Source organism: Equus quagga, chromosome 17 (assembly GCF_021613505.1).
Source record: "Equus quagga isolate Etosha38 chromosome 17, UCLA_HA_Equagga_1.0, whole genome shotgun sequence".
NCBI classification, from domain to species: Eukaryota; Metazoa; Chordata; class Mammalia; order Perissodactyla; family Equidae; genus Equus; species Equus quagga.
Window position 1 is genome coordinate 58,250,603 of NC_060283.1, and position 27,151 is coordinate 58,277,753.

At 38.5% G+C, this 27,151-nt stretch overlaps 1 long non-coding RNA gene across 6 annotated transcripts in view; it reads left to right on the forward strand.

Moving 5' to 3' along the window:
* LOC124229637 (uncharacterized) overlaps window positions 1-27,151 on the forward strand; it is a 44,545-nt gene that overhangs the window by 16,542 nt on the left and 852 nt on the right. For 4 of the 6 annotated variants that reach the window (XR_006885916.1, XR_006885917.1, XR_006885914.1 and 1 more), the window contains 7 exons: window positions 1,474-1,699; window positions 2,543-2,730; window positions 3,711-3,824; window positions 15,194-15,488; window positions 16,198-16,325; window positions 18,166-18,243; window positions 23,850-24,549. This is a non-coding gene — a long non-coding RNA (uncharacterized LOC124229637). Of the gene's footprint in view, window positions 1-1,473; window positions 1,700-2,542; window positions 2,731-3,710; window positions 3,825-15,193; window positions 15,489-16,197; window positions 16,326-18,165; window positions 18,244-23,849; window positions 24,550-26,360; window positions 26,473-27,151 lie in introns of those variants that run through there. The other 2 variants (XR_006885918.1, XR_006885915.1) reach the window with 2 other exon arrangements.

Below are 27,151 nucleotides of genomic sequence, written 5' to 3' on the forward strand. Positions count from 1 at the left end.
GGGTGTTAGGTGATGAGAGTAACCAACACCATTTTGTACCTCCACTATTTCAAAGGGATAGAGACAAAAATAGATCATTTGAATACAATTTGATAAGTACTAAGATGATGGTAAATTCAGGGGCTATGGGAGCACTTAACCCAGCCTGGGGACTTTGGGAAGACTTTTTGGAAGAGATGCTGTCTGAACTTCATCCAGGATGAGTAGGACTCATCCTAGCAGAGTTGGGAAAGGGCCTCCCAAGTAGAGGAAACAAGATTTCCAAAGACCCATAGGTAAGGACGACCTTGGAATATGGGGGACAGCAAGTAATTCAGTAGAGCTGATGTGAGAAAGGGGAATGAGGGAAAAGTGGGACAAGAGGTAGCAGGACTGGTAAGCTAGTGCCAGTTTGTGATGAGTTTTACATGCCCTGCTAAGGTTTAGAATTTATCCCAAAGCCTATGAGGAGCTATTCACAGATTTTAAGATGTGAAAGTGGTGTGATCAGATTGCATTTAGAAAGATCTCTCTGTCATCACGATGGATAGTAGAGCTGCAGAAAGATCAGTTGTAGGAACTTAAGTAAGAAACGATGAGGGCCCTAAATAAGATATGACATGGAAGTGAAAGGAAGTGAATAGATTGAAAAAGTGTTGAAATGCTTAGAGAGAACTAGATGTCAAATTGAATATGAAGCAGTATGATAACACGATTTATTGGCGCCGTTCATTGAGATAGGGAAAATAGGTCAATATTCAGGATTAGATGGGAGTAGAGCTGGGAAGGAATATGTTCTGCCCATGAGTTATCAGTTGGAACACCCTAGAAGCAGGTTGATAATACAGGTCTGGAAGCTAGCAAGAAATTTGACTTAGATAAAGGTTGGGAGTCATCGGCTTATGGATGGCAAGTAAAGCCATGGAAGTGGTTAAGATGACCAAGGAAAGATGCAGAACGAGAAGATAATTATAATATTTGCTCTCAGTATATTTGTTTTCTGAATAAATACTACCTGATAATCTAATATCTCTTATTTAGTTTGTTGTTTTATCCCTCCTTAATCAGTATCTTCCTTATTTAGGCCATTTGGAAAGAAGTAGGCCGACTATCATGAAAATCAAAACTATGCCTTTTCAAACACTGTCAAATCTGAAAGTACAAAGACTTTAATGGTATAATGCCATTTAGAGCACTATAGATTTAGATTCCTTTTTCTCATCTGCAGCTTCTTTCTAAAATACAGTTCATCATTTTTATAGACAATTTTGTTTTAATTTGAGAGAACATAACATCTGTTGATTATTATTATTTACAATATTAATAATGGAAAGAAAATGTATAGGCTTCATCTTTGAAGCATTGGGTGTTTCCCCTGCTCTGTAATAACCTCGTGTGTGGATAATGAACTCTGGAAATACTTGGATAGAGGACAGAGGGTGGTATGGAGCACGTCTTTTCTGATTTTGTGTTCTTGAATGTACTTTCCCCCAGTCGTGACTTGCACATGGCCCTGAGGTACCGTGGAGCATCACAGTATATCGGGGTGTTGCAGGTGTTCATCGCTAATGGGTGGCTCAGTGTTGTTGTGATCGTAGTGGCGGTCACAGATCGTGAAGCTCGCTCTCCTGCCCATGGCATTAGCCTTTTTCTGGTGGAAAATGGAATGAAAAGATTTATCAAGGGATGAAAGCTACATAAAATGGGACTAAAAGCCCAGGTAAGTCATAATATAAATCATATTCAGGTAGTAATTCAGCTTACTCAATTATTAATGATAAATGATTATTTATAAACAATTGGGTTTACACAATTATGCCTTATATATAGAACTACATATGGCCCAATCATACATTCCTATGCTAAATTCCAAAATACACTTTTCAGAAATAATAACGGAAATTTACTCCAGCATTTATGCAACTGCATCTCTTTCTGGTGGTGAGTAATGGAAGTGAATTTTGAATATCTGCTTTAGAAAAGGCAAAATTAACTGCATGACAATAGGCCCTCTATTTATTAAACTGATTAAAGAAAATTATGAAATAAGAACAGAAAATATTTTTTCTATTATTTTATAATTATTTTTCAGTTACCAAAAATCCCCTACATGTTTTGCTTCATGTGCATTAGAAATCCTTAGTCCTCAGTCCCTAGAGAACTGGACAATATTGGAGCTAGAATGACAGAGTTCTGAGTGGGAAAGCCACAAGTTGTGGGATCAGATGGGCCTAGCTTTGAATCCCTAGTTTACCACGTCCTCATTGTGTTCGTTAACCACTCCAACGTGGTTTCCAGTGTTTGGGGTTTTTTTTTGTTTTTTTCTTAAATGGAAATAATAGTCACCTCATCGGGTTATTGGGAGATTTAAATGAAATAATTGTGCGATCTCATAGGGTACTGCAGAGTTATTCTGTGAAGATGTACAGTTGCCAGCTAGTGCCCTACGTGAAGAGAATAAAGGCTTCTTTTAAAGATTGGCCCTGAGCTAACATCTGTTGCCAATCATTTTTTTTCCCCTTCTTCTCCCCAAAGACCTCCAGTACATAGTTGTATATTCTAGTTGCAGGTCCTTCTAGTTCTGCTATGTGGGACACCACCTCAGCATGGCTTGATGAGCAGTGCTAGGTCCAGGATCCAACCCGGTGAAACCCTTGGCCGCTGAAGCAGAGCGCACGAACTTAACCACTCAGCCACGGGGCCGGCCCCAGGAATAAAGGCTTCTATTACCTCATGCAAGAGCTTCCACAGGTCAGAAGTATTAAAGATTTTATCTTTTGATTAGATAATGGACTTGGAATTGAATAACATAGAACTATATAAATCCGTGCATACAAAACTTGTGATACAGCCAATCATTTGAATGTAACTTGAAGTCATAAAAAAAAATATGAGTTTTGTAGGCTAGATAAGCAAATAACTGAACTCAGAGGTACCCAGTCAAAGCTTATAAGTGAGTAGGGAAAAACAGATATTTCAGTTCTGTGATTCTTTCTTGGAATGATTTTAGCTTCTTAACTATGTCAAAGATTCTTAGCTCTTTGTAAGGAAGTATCAGCCAAAACATTTGGCAGGTTTTTTAATAATACTTGGGAATCAAAGGGGAAAGCTGTTAAGTTCACACTGAGAAGTTTTGGCCACACAAGGTCAGTCTTCACATCTGTGTTTTTGGAGTGTAGTTGCTGAGTGATCATTGACCTCACAGGTTAACATAAGAGGGTGCATCTGCCCAGTGACTGCCACAGCAGGGGCTAAACATGAAACTGGGGACAAGGGCTAGGAACACTGGCATGGAAATAGAATATGAAAATCACCATCAAGATGAAATTAAACTGACTATGGATACCTTTGCACTAATAGGCAGAATTTAAGCTATGCACTTTACAATGTTGATTTCCAGAGATATGTTAGGAAATATGATGTGCAGAGATCAATAACTTTGGAATTTCTTTCCCATAGATGAGTAAAGAGAAGAGAGAATTAAATTACGTAGATATCTATATATAGTACAACCATTCATAAAAATAAAGATTTGCTTTAGAAAGTTATTACAGATATGTTAATATATTCTTATAAACCTCTATGGGAGCCTTTTCTTATAAAGAGTGAAGAAATGAACTAATCTTTAGGAGTTTTATAAAGATTAGTTATAGAATTTATTATTATTGAAATCAGGTGAAAATCACTTTTGTAATTAGAATAATGTTCAAGACCTAGTTTTTGGGTTATAGGAAAGGCTATTGATTGCTGAGTTGGGAATTTCAGCCAGTGAATTCATGTTTGAAGAAACGAGGACCTACGTTAAACAAAGAAAAGCCTTTAGGAAAACAGTTGCACATATACAGGTAAGCTTGTCATCATGGTTTAGTATTAGATGATATCAGTTTCCTCATCTGAAATGCATCTAGGCTAAACATAAATATGGAGTAATTTTCCTATAGGTGTTGTTAGAATCCATGGGAGTGGATGAGGTCACTGAAGGAGAGAAGGTAGACAGTAAGACAAGAAGCGAGCCTAGGACAGAGTCCTGAGAACAATTACAAGATTTAAAGGTAGAATAGGAAAGGAAGGGCTTACAAAGACAACTGAGAATGGACATTTGGAAGAGAGAAATCAACTAAGTTAAGTGTTGTCAGAGAAGCCAAGAGAAAGAGGATTTCAAGTAGGAGGGAGTGGGGCTACATGCTGCTTAGAGGGAAAATAAGATGAAGGTCGAAGAGTGCCCATTGGGCATAATGATATGGAGGTTTATTTCATAAGAGCCATTGATGGACTGGTTTGCAGGTGGTGCCAGACCAGAGTGAGTAGAGGAGGAAATGGAAGTGAGGAGGTAAAAAATACTGATGGCAGGCAACTCTTTCCTGAGTTTGGCCCTGAATGGTGGCTGAGAGAAAGATTGATAACTGGGGCCAAGAAGAGAAAAGGGAGGAGCGAGTAGGGAGGAGTTTTGGGGTCAAGTGAGATATTTGGAGATGGTTAATTTTTTGTTATTATTATTAGGATGAGAATGCTGGAACATATTTTAATACCTAGAGAAAGGATTTAGTAAAGTGGGAAACATCGTAGATATGGAGAGGATGATTAGCTGCGTATGATCTTTGAGAAAGTGTGAAGGTGGGTGGCAAAGCACATAGAAAGATAGGCCTCCCCACTTGTACAGGACAGGAGAGGTGCTTCCTCCATTGTAGCAGGAAGAAAAGAGGAAAGGATGGGCATGGGTTCAGCTCTGTTGGTAGAAAATGGCAAAAGCTCTCTTCTGAAGACTTCCATTTCCTTCAAGAACAATAGGGAAATTCAGTTCTTGAAAGAGAAGTAGGTGAAGAGGGCATGTACGTGTCCGAGGAGAGTGAGGAAGGTTTGAAATACCCGTTCAGAGTGAGAGACTGAACTAACTAGAGAAACACAATAAGCCTGCTTGCAGTATCCAGGGCTCAGGTGAGGTTACTGACCATGAATTTATAGTGGTCCCTTCTGTTTTTGTGTGCATCAGTCTTACTAGAAGGGTTTAACTGCCAGGTTCAAGCACAGAGAAGGTGGATGATTGTATTTAATTAGGGTTGGGTTTTACCAGGAAGTTTAATGTATTTGCAGAAGAACTCAGTATGTGGTGGCCGTAATCACTAGCTATGCCAATCAATTTTAGACCCTCCAGTTTCTTCTTAAATGAAGGAACAGTTTATACACAATGCAGTCATCAAATTGGTGAAGCATTTTACCAGCAAAAACCCTGGAGTTGGAAATCTACTTGAACAGTTTGAAGTGCTCCAGGGACTTTTGCCACAAGCAGCTTTACTGTAGACATGTCTGCCGCAAGCATTTTCGCTGCAAACATTTTTGCCACATAACTAATTGGTTGTAAGGCAATTTTGCTGCAAAAGGTAAAATAAGGAAAAATAAAAGAGGGACATTAAAAAGGACATAATGAAAAATTAATCACAAAACCAAAAAGACTTTATTGTCAAGTACAAAATATTTGAATACATTTAAAATGTGTGTAGATTCACGGCACTACTGCACAAATAACTGACTTTATTTTGCGGGTTGTACCTAAGCATTTGTCAGCCAAGTCTTTTGTTCTTAGTATTATACTTTTTTTTTTTTTTTGCTTGTGATGCATCTATGCATCTTCTCACTTGGCATCCATTGCACTTTTTCTTCTTCACTAAAATTTCTTCCTTCCTTAAGAGAGGCATCAGTTTCCAAATACTAGGATGCATATTTGTAACTGAGCTTTGTATGGCACTGTGAAAAGCCTTCTACTCTGTTTTTGTTCTTGGTATATTGTCACAGTGTCCATTGATAGACATTCCAAAGTTCTATGGGAAATGTGAAGCTAAGATTTATATAATGTTGACCTTAAACAAATAGATAGCCAGTTATTTCTACAGCACAAATGGGTTCATTTGGGATCAGCAAAGAATTGCAAGTTGGGGTCTGCAACCATGGTGAGCTATGTGCAAGATCCCAGCAGTAAGGAAGGAGAAACTCTTTTATAGAGGGGAAGAGGAAATTTGGAAGGCGGTTGTAAATGAAGAGTCCATTGGAGGAATTGAGAGTTTGATGTTAAGTGGCTTCTGTTTACTAATTTGACGTTTTCCCCCTTTGATCAAGATCTTTCTCTGAAAGCATCGCTGATCAAGAGTCAGGTTTTTCTGGTTTCAGCAGCTTTTTGTCCCTCAATACCAGGAAGGACTTTTCCTCAGTGATGTCTTACAGGGAAAGTGCACAGATTGGAAACCTATTGAGGTCACTGACCTTCAGGTAACAAAGAGGGGTGGAAGGGAAAACTCTTAGCTTTTTTCTTTTCTAAAGTCCATATGTTATGAAGGTCATAGGCATTGGAGATTATCAGGAGTGTTATGTCATCATCAAAGGTTTGGCGGACAAACTTCCAACGTGCCTGCTCTGGACATCCTGGGAAAGCTGTCTCATCAGAGACATGTAGTCTGTTTCAATTCTGGGGAATCTTTACTTTCAGGTCACCAGGTGACATGCAGGTCCAGTCAGGGTTTGGTGCTTTCTTTAGGTGTGTCACGCGAATCCGAGAGTCAATTCCCTGGAGTTTTGTGGCACAAGGTTAGTTAACAGCACCTAACAGGGGCCTTTCCTGTGAGGTTGAAGAGAGTCCTACTGGAGGTGTCTTTTCCAATAGACAGAATCTCCATGTTGCAAGGTGTGGTGCTTAAGGTCTTCATCTCCCTGGAGTGCACTGTGAAAGATTGCTTTCTCAGAACATGGTTATTTTTAGTAGAAGCAATCAGGCCTTTGCAATACTGGAGTATATCTCATTTTATCAGCTGTGGGTCAAAAGAGGCAGGAGCCAAGTGCATTGGGTATCCTGTGACTTTCTCAAAGGGTGAGAGTTATGAGTTCCAGAGGGGGTGGATCTGAGATTTAGAAGGACCAACTGCAATGCTTTTGGCCAAATTTTGCAATTGAAGGTCTCTGCAAATTTTGCCAGTTGAGTCCCAATATCATTAGTGCATTCAACTAAACCAGAGGATTGAGGGTGGTAAGCAGAGTGAAAGTGTTGTAAAACCAACCAAAGAGTGCAGACTTGTTGAAGTCCCTGACTGGTAAAATGGGTTCCTTGATCACTGTGAAGCTCGAGCGGACCTCCCCAGGTGGGATAGTTCTTCCCAAAAGGACTTTCGCCACAGAAGAGGCAACAGCCTATCTGTAAGGGAAGGCTTCAGTCCAGTGAGAAAGCACGCAAACTAGGACTAGAGCATATTTATCTCCATGAGACGGGGAAGCTGTATAAAATCTATTTGCCAAACCTCAGGTGGTCCATTAGGCAGTTTAAAAAGTCCAGGGGCAGTACAAACGGGCTTCCCTGGATTGTAGTTTGGTCGAGTGGGAAACATGAGATAGGCACTTTTTGTGGCCTCATTAATATTTCCCCACCAACATTGATTCATGAATGTTGTCGTTTTGCGAGTAGACCAACAGTTTAATGCATGCACAGTGGTTAGGAGTGGGAATTTGAGAATCTTTGGTAGGACTGGGTTGTTATTTGGTCTGAACCAGACCTCTTTTTATCAAACCAATAATTGTTGAATTTCCAATCTTGTCTTTCCTTTTCTGAGGCCAATTATTTGGCTTCTCTAGCCAGTTTGTCTAAGTTATCATTTGGGGAAATATCCTTTTGGACAATGGCAGAGGCTGTTGTTGGTTCCTTTAAGGGCTGCATTTCTTGAAGAAACATCAGCAAGGTGATTTTCTTTAGCTTCCAGGAAGTTAATTTTAGAATACCCCAAGATCTTAACAATAGCTAAAATGGCAGGTAAAAGTATAGCATCCAAGAATTCCTGAACATAGGCTGATCAATAGACAGGTTCTCTGCACATAGTGGGCCTGTTCCTCAGTGCCAGGAAGGACCTTTCTTGGTTGTTGTGTTCCACACTGGAGTGAAAGTGCATAGTGGTTGGAAACCATTTAGGCCACATTTGAGTAATACGGAAGTTCAGGAGGGAGAAGTCTCAGGAATTTCTTATTTAAAGTCTATGGTTGGCCAAGGTCATAAGCATCAGAAATCATTTTAAATTGTTGAACTAACATCACCTTATTAGGTACATCATCTTTACAAATCTTCGACAGGTGATAAGTACAGAATTTTGCAATAAGTATACAGAGTAAGATTAAAAGCAATACCATAAGCCCAGTTTGCAGGATGGTTCTAAATCAGGAGCGCAGACCTGACGGTAACCAGCTGACCAAATCAAATACAGTGGATTATTTGGTGAAACTTGTAGCCAATGTGCTTGCTCTCTAATCTTATGTAATTGGGTTTCTATTTCCCCAGAGGCATTTATCCGTGTGCAACAGGAGGTATTCACCACGGCACAGACACCTCCTTGCTCAGCAAGGAGATAATTGAGGGCTATATGATTATCCAAAACTACCTTGGCCAGTGAGTTAAGCAACCATTGCTGAGCTGAAATCGCTTTGGCTGTGGAGTCAGCCAACTCATCTAATGTCAGGGAGACATTCCTGACGTTTGTTCATTGGCACTCACTCCGATCTGCGGGAGGAAAGTATTCCCATGGTGGCAAACCCAGAATCATGCACACCTCCTGGAAGTTCTTGGTGAAAGTGGTTATAGAAGTTTAATGGGACAGACCAGCGAGAGGCCTCTGTTTGGTCATGTAGAGACAGTAGGACAGTCAATACAGCAAAGGCACACTGTCCTTGTGTTCTCCAGCTGTCAATGCAGTGAGTTTCCCAAGCATAAAGCCCATTACAAAACTTCCACATATGAAAGTATAACCAGGGGCTGTACATAAGGCTCCCACATAAGTGAGGGTATCTATGGACTCATTCATTGGTATAGAGGCTTTAACATATTCTAAATAAGGCTCACACATTATGTTGTTACATCCAGAGATGTTGCCAAAATATATGGGTATAATCAAGAAATTTACAGACGGCCCAAGTTACATTGGGGGTGCCATCAAATTTTTCATACAAATATTCAGAATATCTTCTCTTTCCCTCCCAAGGCTGGATTAAATTGAAACAAGGTACAGGTTTAGGCAGGCTTATCACTCTGGCTATAAAAGTGGACTGTGGAACAACTTAGACAATGGCATTTGAAATCCCAGTGAAATTCTTAAAGGGTCATTCCTGTCTTGGACTGAGTGAGGTTTCTGATGGCAAATCCAGCAATCAGAGAGGGGTTTTTTTGCAGAGGATTGGGAAATGTGGACAAGAGCATTGTCCTTCCAAGAAAGAGAGGGAGAAAATAAAGGAAAAAGCAACAGTGAGAAGAGGGTATCCAGGCCTGGTCCAGTCATCTTGGGAAAGCTGTCTGCCTCAGATGCCAGCTGCTTCTCTTCTTAGCCAATTTGATTTGGCGTCTTCAGTGTTTGTGCAGGATCAGATGTCAGGCGCAGTCTTCTTTAGCTGTGAGATGTGTACCCAAGGCTCGAGTCCCTGAAGTTTGGCTGCCCTGTACGTAGTGAGGAGGACCTGGTATAGTCCCTTCCAAGGATATTTCAAGGGCAGCAAAATATTGGAAATGTTAGTTTGGAATGTTGTAGTCTGACATGTAAGGAAACTAGAAGAATTTAGGATCTAGTCCAGCTTAGAGGTATATAACAAAACCTTAAAGACAATTAATAGGACTAGGAAGGGGCTGTTCTAAACAGAACTAATTTGGGTTTAGCATTTGAATCCTCAGAGGGTCCGATTTTAAAGGGGCAGGTGTTTGCTGGAGAGGTGACTGGCTGTCTATTTGTTTACGGTCAACACTTTGGTGGCTCATATAGGGATCCAAGGCAGACTCCCAATGACTCCGAGGCTGGTGAGGGAGTGCCCTCGCCAAGGAAGGAAGGGCACCAAAGCAGTGGGGTGTACAGGGTAGTTATATTCCATCTTCAAACAAAGAGCATACATCACATCTGACAGGAAAGCCCCTTTGACAATTGTCACAAGATGCTTAGCTGGCACAGCAGATTAGTGGTCTGCAGGTTGGTAGTCACAAGGTGAGCACAGCAGGTCAGTAATTAATCCTTAGTTTAGGGAGAGATACTTATCCTTAAATGCGTATTTGGGGGAAGTTGCAGCCCTGTCTTTGAGGGCATCAGTCTCGTCTTTGGGACATAGTAAATATTTAAAGCAGATGTACAATGCGCGCTCAACAGGCCACATCAGGCTCTTTTGGAAAAAACAAGGTCAGGCTGAATTAGATTTAAACCAAATGGCTTCCTCCTATACTCCAGTATATCCTATTGCTTTTAATTTATTTATCAGTTCAAATGAACAGCCTGATTTAAAGAGTCAGACCAAAGTGCCACCCAACTACTTGCAGACAAAGAGGGCCTTAACCAGAAAGGGATGAAGCCTTAAAACAGATCTCAAATAAAGCATGGAGAGCCTCAGAGGCACAGAAGGCAGAAGCTCAGATCCAGGAGAAACACTGACCCCAACTCCAGGGCTGGTGAGGAAAGCAGCATGCTCAATGGGCTCCTCTGTGAGTACTGTACCTGTTTGCCACCAGCCTCGGAGTTGTTGGGGGTCTTCCCTGGATCCTGATGTGAGCCACCAAAGTGTTGACCTTAAACAAATAGACAGCCGGTTATTTCTCCAGCAAAAACTGGTTTATTCAGGATCAGCAAAGAATTGCAGTTCAGGCAGTTCAAAACCATAGCAAGAACGTGCAAGTACCCCAGCAGCAAGGGCTGTTGTAAACAGAGGAATTGAGAGGTGATGTGTAGCAGCTTCTCAGTGGCTGAGCTGTGACAGTCTCTCATTGGCTGAGCTTCCTGCCGGTCAGGAAGAGGAAGTCTTTCTTCTGGCTCTCGGGCTCTGCTATCATCCCAGGGCAAGAGAGCTCCCCGTTTTGACCTCGTGACTCCAATTTAATGATATTTCTATTTATTAATTTGACTGTAATATAAAAATGGGAGTACTGTGTCAATGGAGAAATGAAACCAAACTGTCAACCAGTTATTTTGTCTTTTACGCACAATTGCCTTATAGCCAATTAGGTATGCAAATGTATGAAAATGTTTGCAGTGAAAATTCTTGTGGCGAAGATGTCTACAGCAAAGACGCTTACTGCGAACATGTCGGACATGGTGTTAAGTAGAATGACTTGCCTGAGAGGCTTTGTGAAAGGAAAGGGGGAGATGACACACTTCGGTACCTTTTCAGGAGCAGCGGTATGGAAATTAAGTTCCAGCATGGGGTAAATCCTGGCACAGCTGCTTGAGTCTGTGTGGTCTGGTCAGGTTGTGTTCTCTCCCAGAAGTACTTTCCTGTTTGTGAGATGTGACTAACAGCAGTAGCTACCTCGTAGAGTTACTCTGAGGATTAGATGAGATAATATACAGAAAGTGCTTAGAATGTTGCCTGCTTAGTAAAGTAAGTTCTCATTAAAGTTAACATTATTGTTATTTTTCCCTTACGTAATGCCGTCCTTCATTTTGTTCCACCAAGGGGAGTTTTTATCAACTTCTTCCTCTTGCTCCTAATCTGGATTTACTCCATGTCATTTTTGGAAACTCTTTGCTACCAAATGTTCTTCAAGTTAACTGTTTCCATTCTGAAAAAACTTCTTTATATCCTAACTTTCTTATTGACATATTAGATCTAAAAACAGTTCATCTGAATCTGTAAAAATGAGGCACACAATCAAGAAAACATTTTAAAAAACAGTATGACTTGACTTGCCTGGATTGTAATTTCCTTAAGAGCAAGGGTGTCATACTTTGTGTTCCCTTTCATTTATGCATGACTGATTTACACATGTCACTGACTTCTCAGGGACTGCCCTCTTCCCCCAGGCATTTAGAAATGTTGGGGGGCGGGGTGCACTGTGACAGGGGTGTAACTAGTATTTCTTGCCCTGGAGGCCAGTGTTGGTTAAATGTCCTGTAATTCAGAGAGATCTTTGTATAGCAACTAATTGTGTCACTCAAAATGCCAGTAGTCTCCCATCGAGAAATACTGACATACACGATTTATTCTTTTTTGTTTCACTGAGCAAATATATATTGATTACCTTCTAAAGGTTGTGTGCTGAAATGTAATTTGATAGGTCTAACTCTGGAAATACACACTACAGCCTCCTAGCAATATGAAAAGAGTGATACCACTGGTATCACTCTGTGACTTTCCCAACTGTACCCAAAGTGGAATTAGTATCATTTGCTTCTCAAATTAACCACCACCACTTACACATTAAAAACGTGTATTAAAATGCTCATGCCTTTAGCCCTATTCTGGAAACTAAAAAAAGTGAAACAAATAGACATAATTTATATCCCCTTGGAAATCTGCTCTTCCTGTGTCTGTGGACTTCATATGAACTTACAGTAAAGATGACTGATATTACCCGTATTGTCTGTATAGCTCAGACTGTTAAATGTGATTTCACATTTAACCATGAAGAAAATAGAAAATTGATATAATGTTTTCCTATAGGAGAAAAAGGTTCTTCTCTTCTAAAATATTTATTTATTTAATATGTGTGTATATGTGTATGTATGTATATATGTATTTTGATAGTAAAAACAGAAGTAGTTTTAATCCTTTTCAAAGCGTCATTTTATAGTTGCCTTCTTTCAAAGGTAGTTTACTAAAATTTCACTAGGTGGCAGTAGCATTCTGCTTCCACAGGTATGTGATTGCTATGAGTAGTAGTGTGTTTTCCAGCTAAATGTATGTTCTGAGATTTCTGAGACATTTCTTCTGATCTTCATGTTTTATCTAAATAGGTATCTTTGAAGAACGTGTTCGTGTTCAGTCTCGGTGTGTACTCAGGAGACAGGAGGCCAGTGCGCGCCTGCCCGTCTGTTCTAGAGCTGGGGTCATGTGGCTCCCGTTGTTGAACTGAAGTAGACGACCTTTAAATGTCATGTTATACTTGGCCAAATGTCATCTTATGACCATATAACTATTCAATTTCCTTTCTCTTTGTTATCCTTCAACTTTGAATATTTGGGGCCTTTCTGACCATTTGGATGAGTTTCACAAAATGTACTTTTCTTTTAGAATGGAGACCTACATACTTAAGTAGCAAGAGTTACAAGATTTTCATCTCTTTTCATCCATACTCTCCATAGTTGACGTCAAGTCTTATGATTTTCCATGGAATGAACAATAAAATAGTAAAATTCAGATACTAAATAATGATAATGTCTGGCATTTATTGACGCTTTCTGTGTGCCGGGCATTGTGCCAAATGGATTATCTCACTTTTTTTTTTCCACAACAACTCTGTTTAGTAAGTATTATATTTATCTTCATTGTACAGATAAGAACATTGAGGCATAGAGGGGTTAAATAACTTGACCGAGATTACAAAAATATTTTAATTCTGAGACCTACACTCTTAAGCCATACTTTACTTTTACAACCCAGAAATTTAGATAGACCTTTTTTTCCTCCAATTCACCCATGGACAATGAAGTGAAAATTCAGTGTTCTTTTCTAATGCAAGCTTTAGGTATTTCCTGTGAGGTATATGCTCTTGATTTTAAGGTAACAAAGTTCTAGGAAAGGAATAGGAGAGGTGAAAAATAACACTTCTTTTCTTACATTCCTCTAGAAGACCTTGAGTGTGGGGTTAATTAACTATAAAATTAGGTAGCAAGCCTAAGTTGTTATATTTTACATCTGGGGCATAATATAGTAGAGTACAACTATTGCTGTTGTATAAATGGAATACTGGGTTTGACAACCTCTCCAAAGCTTCTTCCAGTTCCATAATTCTATGATTCTAAGAATTTTGTCATTCAGAAGATCCACTTAGTAATTTCAGGGGAGTGTTTTTTTAATGCTAGCTGCAGTATTATCTATTAGTAACTATTAATAAATATTAAAAAATGCTGCCTCAAGCATGTCGATCATTCACAAAAAGCTCCTTGCTAGTAACATGTGGTACAATTATGAGCCACCATTCATTAGAGAGTAATTTCTGAAAGCACGATGCAGTGTCTGCAGTGAAGAGCAAAGACCAGAGCTGTTTAGTAACTCTGAATTCAATGCCAAGAATGTGTAAATATTTCATCTCTTTATCCCCAGATAGTAAATTATGTACTCTTGGAGGCATTAATTCCTTCAAACCTGTGGACTTCACTGAATGCACTGAAGCAAGAATTCTAAATGAGCATCCTGGTCTGAAATTTAACTTCAGCTTCTAGAAGCTCCCAGCATTCCCACAGAAACAGCTCTCACATGAGAGAATTGGGCTTAGAGATCTTGATTGTCTCACACTGTAAATAGCGCATAAATTCTCAAATGTGCCATCATGGGGGGAGGGGGCAAAAGTATCCTGAGACTTGTCAGATTCCCCTTTATTTTCTAAATGAGGCATCATAGGTAGTGTCATTGCACTAAACCAGAAGCAGGTTTAGAGCTCAGTTTTAGGGATTTTCATGGAATATATACTCATCTGTTTTCAATGTATAGAGGAGTGTTTCTCTACTCTTTTCATGTCTTGTTCCATCTTTAGATTTGCTGTGAGTAAACTTGGATTGTGGGGTGAAAGTGAGAAACTTTGTGCTGACTACAGAGTAAAGATTTGGCCTAATTAAATATAAATGAATAGGAAGGAAGATAGAAAAAGTAAGGGAAAGAATGAGGGGGAAAGAAAAGTTTTGATGTAACTGAACATGTTCTGAATTAGAGGCCAGGGTACAGAGGTGGAAAAAGAGTCACACCAGCCTTCCCTCCGCTTGGTTTAGGATCATTAGATGCCAGTGATATTGTTTCTAGAACAGGGAGGGGTAAAACCGAGGCAGAGGCAGCTGGTTGGATTTTTCATGAGCACAGTAGCTATGCTGACACACCTGTGAGGCATCTGCCCCTCAGAGCTCCTGCTCCACCTGGTACACCCTGGGCTTGCCTGGTCCCAGGTCTCATTAGACCCCTTTTCTACTCTTTTCCAGAAATGGAAATCGCCCAAACTGTCCCCACCACAGTGATGTGGAAAAGTTTGGTTTTGTGGTTTGAGCATTGCTGTAACCAGTAGCAGAGGCAGGGCCAGTATCCTCTGAGAATCTGGTCCCTAAAGCCTCCCTCGGAGAACTCAGTCATGGCTTTGGACTTGCCACTGCATGGATGGGGTGCATTTCACTTCTCCTTTGAGTTTCACTGTGCCGCCTTTTGTCACTAACTTCCATGCCTTTGATTAGCCACGGTGAAGGTCTCACTCCTAAATTCCACAGCAGAATGATCAAAACTCTGTTTCCATCTGAATTTCCAGAAGGCAGATACAGCCAGCTGACCATAGCTGGGCCTTGAACCTGCAGTGCGGTGTATTTTGGGAGGTTACTCAAGGTGGAAAGCCAGTATTTCAAATACAAGCCAGTTTCCTGAAGGAGGTTCAAGAATTGGTACCAAAGAGACCAGATGTAAACCCAGAATTCAAGGTGTGAGAGCCAAGAGTCAGGAATGCAAGAAAATTTGATTGAAGTGAGAGCGGTCGAGAACAGTTGAAGATGGTCCGGATAGAATGATGTCCAAGAATACTATTGATTGTCCGTGGCCAGCAGGAGGAGGTATGTAGGTGTGTTAACGTTAGCAGTTCCAGGCCATTCAGTTCAAATTAGAGACTGTGCTAGACAAGCTATGGAGAGCATAAGAGGGAGGCTGGGGAGAGGTGGAGAGGTTGGGGGAACTGGACTTTGATCTTTTGAGTGCTCTGATTCTGTTCTGTTGCATTCCACAGACCTAGATTAAATGCTTTGCAATATAAAATAATAGTGTCTAATAAGACAAAAATAAAATTTTTGATGTTGTCCCTCCAGTTTATTACTTTATTACTTTGCTCCAAGACAAAGAAGCAGAATAGAGAAACGTGTGTACCTAATTTCATTAATAAAGAAAAATTCTTCATGGATTTAGATTCCAGGGGAAAATCAGTGTTTTCAGTAGCTGTACCTAAAGGTCTGTACCACAAGATGGTGCTCATCCATTAAAGTCATGCTGTTTTTCAAGAAGTTGCCCCTCAGTGGTCTAAATTTTTTAATCTAAAACATGACATGTTATTTATGTATTTACTTTTCTTTTAGTACAAGTTTTCTTAACGAGGAAATACAGTGGGTTTTAAATTTAAGCTGTTTAGTTAACATGTGCCTCTTTTGTGGAGAGAAAACCTCCAGGAATTCCACTTTTGTTTTGCTCTAAAGATCTTTTATTATATAATTTTTGATATGCTAGTGACTCAAAATGTGCTCATTCTCTTCTTTCATTTCCTTTAAACTCGAGATGGTGCAGCATAAGCCAGCGGAGTTAAAAACTCAAATTCATGTAACCAGAGCTTTTGTGGACAGCTGTCTCCAGCTGCATGAAGCGGGCCGTCTGGACTCCGCCGCTGCTTCCATGGCGAAATACTGGTATGCGGGCGACAGCGATTGCAATGTGGTGTTTGCACAGGCTGTTAGGGAATTCTTCCAACTTTAGACTCAGGCTGAAGGGTCTCAAAGGAAGAAGCCTATGTAAATGAAAACTAGAAGCGAGAACCAACTTATTTAAAAATGCTGAAAGGTCCTATTAAGCGTATTTATAATGTGCTAAAAATTACTCAAGTTGATATTTAACTTTTAGCTTGCCATTGAAAATAAAATATTAAGAGACTGAAGTAGGATGACTGATTAGTTCATTCAAGTAATAGTTTAATTTCAGCTTATCTGAAGAGCAGCAGTTTAGTGAGACCAAAAAAGAACAGTAAAACTTAGAGACCTGAGATCCTGAGATAGAGTCCCAGTTCTTTCACTAAATAACTGTACTCAAATTTAATTCTCTCTGGGCCAACATTTTGACATCTGTGAAATGAGTGGATTGGATTGGATTTTTATATTGTGGTGTTTTCCAGATCTAAGAAAAATTTCTAAGAAGTGGCTGTCCCATAAAAATTGCACACACTCTACTAGGTAAAAAGGAAAAATGTCCTATTAACTTTAGAAAGGCTTTCATTTGCATTAAAGATGATTAGCAATGTTATTAAAGATAAGTTAATTGAAAAAAGACCCCTATAAGGCTTTTGTGTATTTTAAGATACAAGAGCATAGTTTAAATCAGATTCGGGAAGTGGGTTTGGTTTCCTCTGTTTTACAAAAAACAAACATTCTTACATCTCATTAACCCAAAAATAACCTAGAAAAAAATTCCTGTCATTATTCATTAACTTGCATTCAGTTCAGTCAGAGGTAGAACAGGGAAATATGCAGAAGAGTGCTTTATGTAATGATTCCAAGATAATAAAATTGCCCGGATGAAATTGGTGTGGAATTACTAGGAACTTAGACTTTTGAGGGAAACATTTTACATTTACCTTTATAGCAAGTTCTTTGACTAGTTGGAAAAAGTGTAAAAATATTTTAGATAAGATATTTTTGGAAGAATAGATATTTGGACAGCTTTTGACCTCATTCTTCTTTGAAAACACTGGGTTTATAGACATGCTGATATTTCACATTGAAGCAGAGGAAGCGACTAGTTATGGCCCAGTAAATATTTCACTAAAATACTTACCAAACACAAAAATTTATAGAATTCCAAATATTGTTGCCCCCAAGTCTTGTCTGTTAATCATTATATTGTTACTGTATTCTTAGGGATATCCTCACCTGTCCTCTGGCTTAAGTTAAAAATGATTTTAAATAGGAAAATGTGTCTATGCTTACCTTTGCTTTATGTTTTCCACTATTGAAAAATAAGTTGAAAAGAATTTTGAGCTAAATTTTATTTTTATCTTAAGTTGAATACAATCTCTACCAGTTATCGTATGGATTTTAAAGATAATTAAGATTGTTGTGATAAGATCAGAAAAGAGTATTTCTCAAGTATTGCATATTAATACACATATACTTCAGGAATAATAATTCCTAAATCACCTTTAATAAGTTTACTCTATGATGGCATGTACTTTAAGAATAGTCTTCCTTCTTAGGTTTTCCTTTTTTCTTTCAGTTTATTTCTGAAAACCTTAAAAAAACTTTTTCACAGTTACTGAAATTCAGAATTGCAACCTTCAAGTAGGAAGAGACATCTTGGAAGGAGAAAAAGACATATTACAAAGGCAAAAGGAAATAGGTGGCTGTAAAATTATACAGTTAACTTAGATCATATAGAGAATCTAAAGAAGTTAGACCAAATTCAAATTTTTACTATATCCTTTTCAGGCCTAAAGTAGCCAAAACTTAATAATCTCAACTTTCTACATTTTGTTTCCAGCCTCAACAAGAACCCAGCCAGAAATATAGTTGATGAGGAAAGTATTCATTGTGTGAAAACTCTCCTGAGATTTATTTCGTATGTAATTTGTATCAATCTTCTCTGGTTGACTAATATGGCTAACTTTAATTGTTTGATAAATGTATGCATGTAAGCACTCATAAATCATGTTTCCTGTTGTGAAGCACCTCATGAAAATCCATTTTAAACGTTCCTTTCCTGCTTTTTTATTTTGGTTGTCTAGAGCATCTGAGTTACAAAACAGACCAGCTTATGACTGTGTTCGGCTCCATGGAGGCGGGGGGTACATGTGGGAGTTCCCAACCCCAAAGTGAATAGGGCTGTGGTATGCCACTCTCCTGGATGATGGGAAGAGAAAGGAAAATTTCTTTCCTGTACTTTGTACATTGAGAATAGAGGGAAAAGAGGTGCAAAACCTTTGCATTTTCAACTGACTGCAGAGTGTTTTTAGGCAGATGGCAATAGCTTTATGTTACTGGCTCACCACTACGATTTTGTCATTTTAAGGAAAAGTGAAGAGACCAGTAGCCTAAAGCTTGATGCTTGGCTTTATTGAATCGTTGTACAGAAGGACTAATATCACTTTTTTATAGTTTAATAATATTTTATTTTATTGATTAACCATAATTATACAGGTTTTTTATAGTTTTTTACTATGACAACAATGCTACAACACTTTTATACATTGATCTTAGATACATGTGTTTTCGATTACAACAGGACAGAACCCCAAAAGTAGTACTGCTAGTTGAAAAGTATGCATATTTTAAATATTAATACGTTTCTGGATTATTTCCTCCCGTTTGTAGCAACTCAAATGAACAAAGTCTGAGGATGACTTCTCCTCCTAAGCTATGAATGTTATTATTGCCTTTTAAAGTTTGTGTTAATCTAATGGGTGAAAAATAGGTTATTATTCTTCCTTTAATTTGCATTGACTATTAATTATTTTATTTTATTTTACTGTGGTAAGAACACTTAACATGAGATCTCCCCTCTTCACACGTTTTTAAGTGTGCTATCCAGCATTGTTCACCAGGCGCTATACTGTATGCGGATCTGTAGAGCTCATTCATCTTCCTAATTGAAACTTTATGCCTATTTATTAGTGAATCCCCATTTCTCCCTCCTCTTAGCCACTGGCAACCACCATTTCTGTTTGATTCTCTGAATTTGTCTATTTTAGAACGTCATATAGGTGGAATCATGTAGTATTTGTCTTTCTGTGACTGACTTATTTCACTTAGCAGCATGTCCTCAGGTTCAGCCAGGTTGTCACAGATTGCAGAATTTCCCTGTTTTAAGGTTGAATAGGATTCTATTGTATGTATATACTACATTTTCTTTATTCCTTCATCTGTCCATGGACATTGAGGTTGTTTCTGCATCTTGGCCACTGTGATTAATACTGCAATGAACATCTGCCTGCTAATATTGCTTGGAGGTCCTGATTGCAATTCTTTTGTATAAATACGTAAAAGTGGGATTTCTGGATCATATGGTAGTTCTGCCTTTTTTTAGGGACCTCCACACTGTTTTCCATAGTGGCTGCACCAAGTTAAGTTCCCTCCCACAGTGTGCAAGCGTCTGATTTCGCCACGTCCTGACCAACACTTGCCGTTTGTTTTTTTGTTAATAGCCATCCTGACAGATGTGAAGTGATGTCTCATTGTGGTTTTGATTTGCATTTCCCTGATGATTAGTGACAGGGAGCATTTTTTCATATACCTGTTGGGTATTTAGATGTCTTCTTTGGATATAGCACTTGTTTAAAAGGAAAACACAGAAAAATGGCACTACAGAAAATTTAACCTGCATCTGAAAAGGATCTAAGTTGTCATATTTAAATATTTGATTATTTACTTTGCTCTAAAAAACAAAAGTATTAATTTCTTCCAACTAGAGTTATTTCTTTCAAATTAAAAGAAATTAAATACACACTTTATTATATCACATACAAATCTTCCATTAGTTTAAAGCAGTCCAAGTTTGTCAATAGGCCGCATCCTCTTCTGTATTTCTCCCTCCATCTCTGTAATTTCTCCTTTCCCTCTTCCCATAGTCTTTTGCCTCAATAACTTCCTCATGGCATTTCTCCTCATCACTCTAGAAAATATATTTTTCCTCTTATTTAACAATATTTTCAGTTTATAAAATTTTCCCAAGGAAGTTTTTGCTTTATAGAGGGAAGTCCAATTTAGTTCTGAATCTGAGAATGAGAATGCTGTGGGCTTCTAAAAACTTTCTAATTTTAATCTAAATACAGAGTATCTAAAGGGAAAAATGATCAAACTAGTATTCAAACTGACTTTCAAATTTATCACTTTGGTAATCATAATTGAAAACATTTGATGCACTTATAGTCCTTAATGAGGAAAATAAACATTTTATTAAAGTTACACTTAGAATAGAAGCTCCAGCATAGATATAATTTACTAGTTTTCTGTAGCCATTGGGCAGCTCAGAAAGCTCAAATCACAGGGTATATATAATTTATAATCTTTTATAAAAACTCAGCAAGAACTAGGGCTTGTTCCTTCCTTAGGAATGTGTGCATGCAGTGGCTAACTGGCTTCTTTTTTTATCCGTCCTTGGACTTGGGTTTTGCTCTATCCTTCCAGAACTGCTTCAAATAGGTCTTAATCAGAAGCAGATTTATTGTTTAGCTTTGTATAGTCATGACACCAGGAGTAAACACTGAGTTACACCAGCACAAATTAAATCATCACGGGAATTTTGCCTGTGCGTTTTCATGTTTTATTCAGAATATTAATTCATCTCATGCACAATATTCGTAATGCTAAGAAGGTTAAATAATAATGGATGTTTCTATTTTCTACTTCACTGTGCTGTTACAACGGCTGCTGGGAATGTAGCCATGTCGTGGCTCATTGTGCGTCTAGTTTAGTTTGGGTTCTAAGGAAGGCATAGCAGGTGGACAGGGCCCAGGATCAGAGTGCAGCATCAGTCTTGGTCTCTTTTCTCAGAGGCAATTCCTTCAGGTCAGTAACAAGCAAAAATTGTAGCTTGATGGCTTCTTTGAAATCCCTGGCTTCAATTTGAAAGACATGTTTCCTTTCAGGAATAATAATCCCCTTCTTGGCCAGCTTATTAGTTCAAAGATCATATGAACTTTTAAACTAGATGGCTCTCTCTCTCCCCGACGACATCGGGAAGGAACTTTTTATAAGATAATGGAAGAGAGCAGTAGATAATATCAAAAAAGCTAATCCAACAAATTAGGCAGTATGTGCATGCAGTGTACAGACTGATTTGATAGAAAAAAATCATGCTAATTGTGTTTCTCATATCCTCAGATTAAGCTGTATTATTTGTGTGTGTGTATGTGTTGCTGACTCTTGGTTTCACAGATAAAAGTGGTACCTTTTTTGCTTTTCTGTTTTGTTTCATTTTATTTGTTTTCGGGGTTTTTTTGTTTGTTTTTAAAGAGCTGGTCTTGAGCACGTGAGTCTGTTTCTGTCTTACTCAGGCTTGGGACCTCTGAGAAGTGGGGCTTGAGTTTGCCATTTTTCAGGCCTTCTCTGCCGTGCTGGGAAGAGCAGCCAGAGATACAGAGCGTCATCCCTGTGGGGCTAAGTACCCTCCTGCTGCCTTGCTCTGTGCACTTTAGTTGACGACTGAATTTGATTAGTAACCTATAAAAGGTCTACTGATCTCTGTCATTGCCTGCTCCACTGGAACGTCCTTAATGTGAAACACATGCCCCGCCCGGTCCAGCCTGAGCCCGCTGAAGCCGAAGCCAGGTGGGCCCAGTAAATGCAAGCGCTGGATTCTGTGGGCAACAGTGGAATCTCTTCAAAAGAAGAATTATATTTGAAAACACAAAGGTCTCTAGGTTTCATGTTTCATCAGAGAGTAGGTGTTGAGACTTTAAAATTCCTTTGTAATACAGTAATTGAAATAAGTAAATAATTACCCAGTGCTTACTGTTTGCATGGTACCATGATGAATATGGAGAATAATAACCAGAATTGGTCATGTTCCTAGAGAGCGGTCACATTTAATGCCTCAATTAAAAATTATTAAAAAAAAGAACAAACAGATTCTATGCTTAAAAAAATATGCCTTTGCATTTGTCTGCTAGGAAAGGCTGAAGCTCAATAATGCTTCCCACCCACCTGGGCCAATGACAGTCTTGTGCTGTCATAAGAAAGGTCCTTGCCAGCGTGCTGGGACACCCACCTTCTCCCTCCAATGGCCAGTACTCTGTTATGTGACCATGAAATAGCAGCCATTAATTAGTAAATGTATTAACTTCTCTGCCTCTCAGTTCCTTTACCTGCAAAACAGTAATATTTATCCTCCCTAACTCCTGAACTGAGAGGATAAAATGAGGTGAGAAAAGGTAAAAACAACTGTACAGTGTCGTGGTTGCTGTCACCGCCACCAAAAGTGAATTCCTAATAACATTTTTTTGTTTTTTTCTAGCAGTGGACTCAGCCACTCAGTATTTTAACTTCCTACATTACTGGAGTGACTATTAACCATTTCCAAAAAATAAGTTACTTGTTAACTTTGTGGGAAGTAATATTTTCTGAAGCGTCAATTTATACCCGTGATGGCGGCAGTGATGGTGGGAATCTTAAAGAAATGTTATAAAATACGTGCTCTCTTTTTCTTTTGTTTTCTGTAAAACCAGTGGATTTAAACTTTTTGGGGAAACATTAAAGATTACAAGAAATTAAGACATTCCATCCATTTCTAAATCCCAAACAACCTTTTTTTAGAATCCTATTATATGTGCTGAATTTCACAAAATTAAATCAAATGTAACATATTTATAAAAGTTATTTTGAATTTGTACTCTCTTAAGCAAACTAAAACAAAGCTAGGCAGGTAATCAATATCTTAATAGAATTTTATAATTATACCAATCTGGGATGAATGCCATACTGAGAAAAAAGTAATTTATGAAGAAATTTTATTGTTTGGATTTTATTAAATGAATAGTTTTGTTACCTGATGAGACAAAATTTATAATTTCTGATATCTTTTATTTATTCATTCAGTCATCTTCTGATTTATCCAGAGCTTATGTGGATGCCTGAGTTTGGCCAATCTCTGGTGGCACCAATGAAATAATGGGGGAACTGATTGCAAGAGAGATTGTGGTGACAGGCAGACGTCTGCCCACATCCTGGAATCCTATTACAACTAATCTGGTTTTAAATCTGCTCAAGATAAAATGCAACCTGGAAAGGGAGCAAACACTAAACATGCTCCCTCTGTAGAGGAAGGAGTCAAATACAAAAAAAGATTAACACAATGGGAGGAGAAATCTTTGAATCCAAAGATTCTAAAATTCTCCAAAATAAGGCTTAACTTTTAATTTTGTATATTACTAAAAAGCAAAGATTTCCTGATTCTAAAAGCCTTAGTGTCTTATTTATCCCTAAAATTCTAAAAAAGCATAATTGCTTAAATCTTGCAGATTTATTTATTATTAATTTATTTAATTTATTATATAATTATAAATAATTTATTAATTTAATTAATATAATTTAGGATTTATTATTAGGCAGAAATTTTATTATACTGTAAAAACATTAATAATACTTAGAGCTCATTGACTTTGAAAGGGAAAGATAAATATAATTTAGAATGTAAAATAACTTCAGCTATCTTTACTCCCAATTCCTCAGACATAGTGGTTTCTACTACCCACCCTAAGCCTGTGTTGGTGAGCAGTGGAGCCCTGTCTTCAAACAAAAGCCTGTGCAGAGTCCCTGTGAGATGCTGATGAATGAAGAGCCACTCTAGTGGAAGCGGGAAGCCTTCCTACCTCACTGCCTGGGAACCAGCATTTGCCTCCCCCAACTAGAGAACGCGGTTGCTTCTCTATCTACTGACACCTGGGCTTTCAAGAGATTTCCATCCCAGTTTAATTTATAGGAGAATACAGAACAATCCATCATCCTTTAGTTTCAAGATATTGGTAGATTATATAGATATCAAAACAGTAACTTTTATTTTGAAGCAGTGTACTTTTTAAAGTTAATTTAACAAATCTTTATGTCTTCTCTAAGCCACGATGTTGAATATGATGGCAAATGAAACTGGCAGGATCTCTGCCTGCTTAATAAGTGAATAAGCAAATAAGTTGTCATAAAGAAGTAAATAAGATAATTTCAAATCATGATAAGTGCAATAAAAGAAATACAGTGATCATTTAGAATAGGAAAGTGAGAGACAACACTTAATTTGAGACTTAAAAGTAATTGTTATCGTGGGGCCAGCCCCATGGCTGAGTGGTTAAATTTGTGCGCTCCGCTGCGGTGGCCCAGGGTTTCGCAGGTTTGGATCCTGGGTGCAGACATAGCACGGTTCATCAGGCCATGTTGAGGCGGCGTCCCACATGCCACAACTAGGAGGACTTGCAACTAGGAGATACAATTATGGACCAGGGGGGATTTGGGGAAGATAAAGAAGAAGAAGAAAAAAGATTGGCAACAGTTGTTAGTTCAGATGCTAATCTTTAAGGAAAAAAAAAGATTGGCAAGAGTTGTTAGCTCAGGTGCCAATCTTTTTTTAAAAAAAGTAATTGTTAACCAAAAAGATAAACCATTAATTTGTAAACTGCTGCATCATTTCAGGACGTGATTTCTTTGTATATACTGGTGAGACAGTGAATAAAGTCATTTTTAAATGGAAACAGATGTATTCTTGTTCAACTTAGAAAACCTAAACATTGCATTTGGTGTTGTTGATATTAAACATTGGTTTTTTTTCTGAGGAAGACCAGCCCTGAGATAACATCTGTTGCCAATCCTCCTCTTTTTCCTTGAGGAAGATTGTTGCTGAGCCAACATCCGTGCCCCTCTTCCTCTGTTTTATGTGGGATGCTGCCACAGTGTGGCTTGACAAGCAGTGCTAGGTCCGTGTCAGGTGTCTGAGCCTGGGAACCCCGGGCCGCTGAAGCAGAGAGTGTGAACTCAACCCACCGGGCCAGCCCCTTAAACATTGTTTTTTAATGTAATCATTGCAACTGGGTAGAGCAGAAGGAAGAGAAAATACTTAGACACTATTCCTTCCTAGAATTAACACACCTTTGATTTGCTCTTGGGTAGAAGTTTGTATGATTGCCAGCTTGAGTTCTTGCTCATATGTGCTAAATACCATGCAAAATGGGTTAAAATAAATTTTTATTCGATTTTACTGTATTTGCCACTTTCATCTCCCTCCTACTACCTGGTAGCAATACAGGACTAGACCACCTGCCCCCAAGATCCTTTCTGTTTTTTCTCAATCTTAAAGGAAACTAGATTTTAGAAGCACATCTGTAGGACAAAAACTAAATTAACATAGCAGGAAAAGCCTACTATGTAGTGGTGGACAGACCTGGGTTTGAATGGACTCTATCATTTAGGAGCCATTGGACCGCAGGCAAGTAATTTAACATCTCACAATTCTTTCAGGTGCAAATGACAAAAGAAACCCAGTTCACACGATCCTAAGCAAAAGTACTAGCTTAAAAGGATTGTGGAGTAGCTCATATAGTCTAAAGAACTGTGGGAACTAGGGTCTCAAGGGCCTGATTCTGGGGCTTAGAACTGCCAGCACTTACACTGTATCCAGTTATTTTTACTTTTCTTTGCAAATTGACCCAATGGACACTGCAGAGAAATGTCATTGCAGGGCCTGTAAAGATGACCTTGGGCTGCTCCAGGCCTACATCCTTCAGCACGATGTCATTTTAAGGTAGGGAAAGGTGCTCTGTGATTGACAGTCCCGTCAGGAACACGCGGACGGGGGAAGCAGTTCCTGAAGCAGGCAGTGGAATTGTCAAAAGAAAGGGAAGACAAGTCTGCTGGGTAGACATAAATTCTCCTCAGACACTCACAGAGCTGGTACAGTCCACAGAAATAGGAACAGATTCCAGGAATCTTTATATATCAGAAAGTGAAAGGCTTTCTAAGGTAGGATATTTTCTTAGAATGATCTCTGGGATGTTTTCTGTCTCTCCTAAGCTGGTTGTTTTCTTTGTCTTGCCAACTTCAGTGTGGTTTTGCACCCAAGAAGAAGCATGGGTTGTGTCATAGGCTTAAAGCTGAAAGCAGAAAAGGGAATTCAGAAGGTGTTTCTTAGCCTTCCCTTTGGTTTTATTTCTTAAATAGTTGATCTTTGTGTTTTGCCTGTGTGACTTTGTCCCCTAGGGAGGGGATTTATCAGCTATATCTCATGCAGTGCCAAGTGCTCAAGAAACGATGAATAATAATAACGCTCAAAAGAACTGACTGGACCAACACAGCAAGAAAGCCACACTGTGTAAGTAATTAATGAGAATCAAAAAGCCTGAATAACTTTGGTTTTTGGTGAGATTTTTAGAATCATAATTATTGCTGTAAAATTATTTTTGCCCTTTATTTATTTGATGGTGTCATTAAAAATCACAATATGTAAAGGAAGCTGTTTTGATTTGCTATTTAAAATCTAACTGCAAATCTTTCCTCATCTAGTAACTTTAGTAGTTTATTGCTCAAGGTATAAGATTTCCAGGAGACTGGTGTTTTTCATGTGTCAGTATTATTTTGGGCACACACAGCATTTATTTATTTGGAGTCATTAGAAACGTTTGACATTGAGATGGAAAACAACTGTAGGCCTGTGATGTCTACTGCTTTATAATAAATGTTGAAAAGAAGTTCTACTCTACTTTTGAAGTCTCATTTTCCATTTTTAAGAAAAAGTTACAGAAAACTTCAAACATACTCAAAAATAGTGAAGATAGTATAATGAACCTCTAGCATCAACATTTGCCAATGTATCTCCCCCACTTCTTTTTTCTGTTATTTTAAAGCAAGTGCCAGACAATTTTATTTCACACATACAGATATATTTCAGAATAGGCATCTGACTTATGAAGATGTTTTTACATAACATCAAGGACATTATCATAATTTTAAAACTGTAATGAGTTCCCAATTAACATTAAATTTGTCTTGGT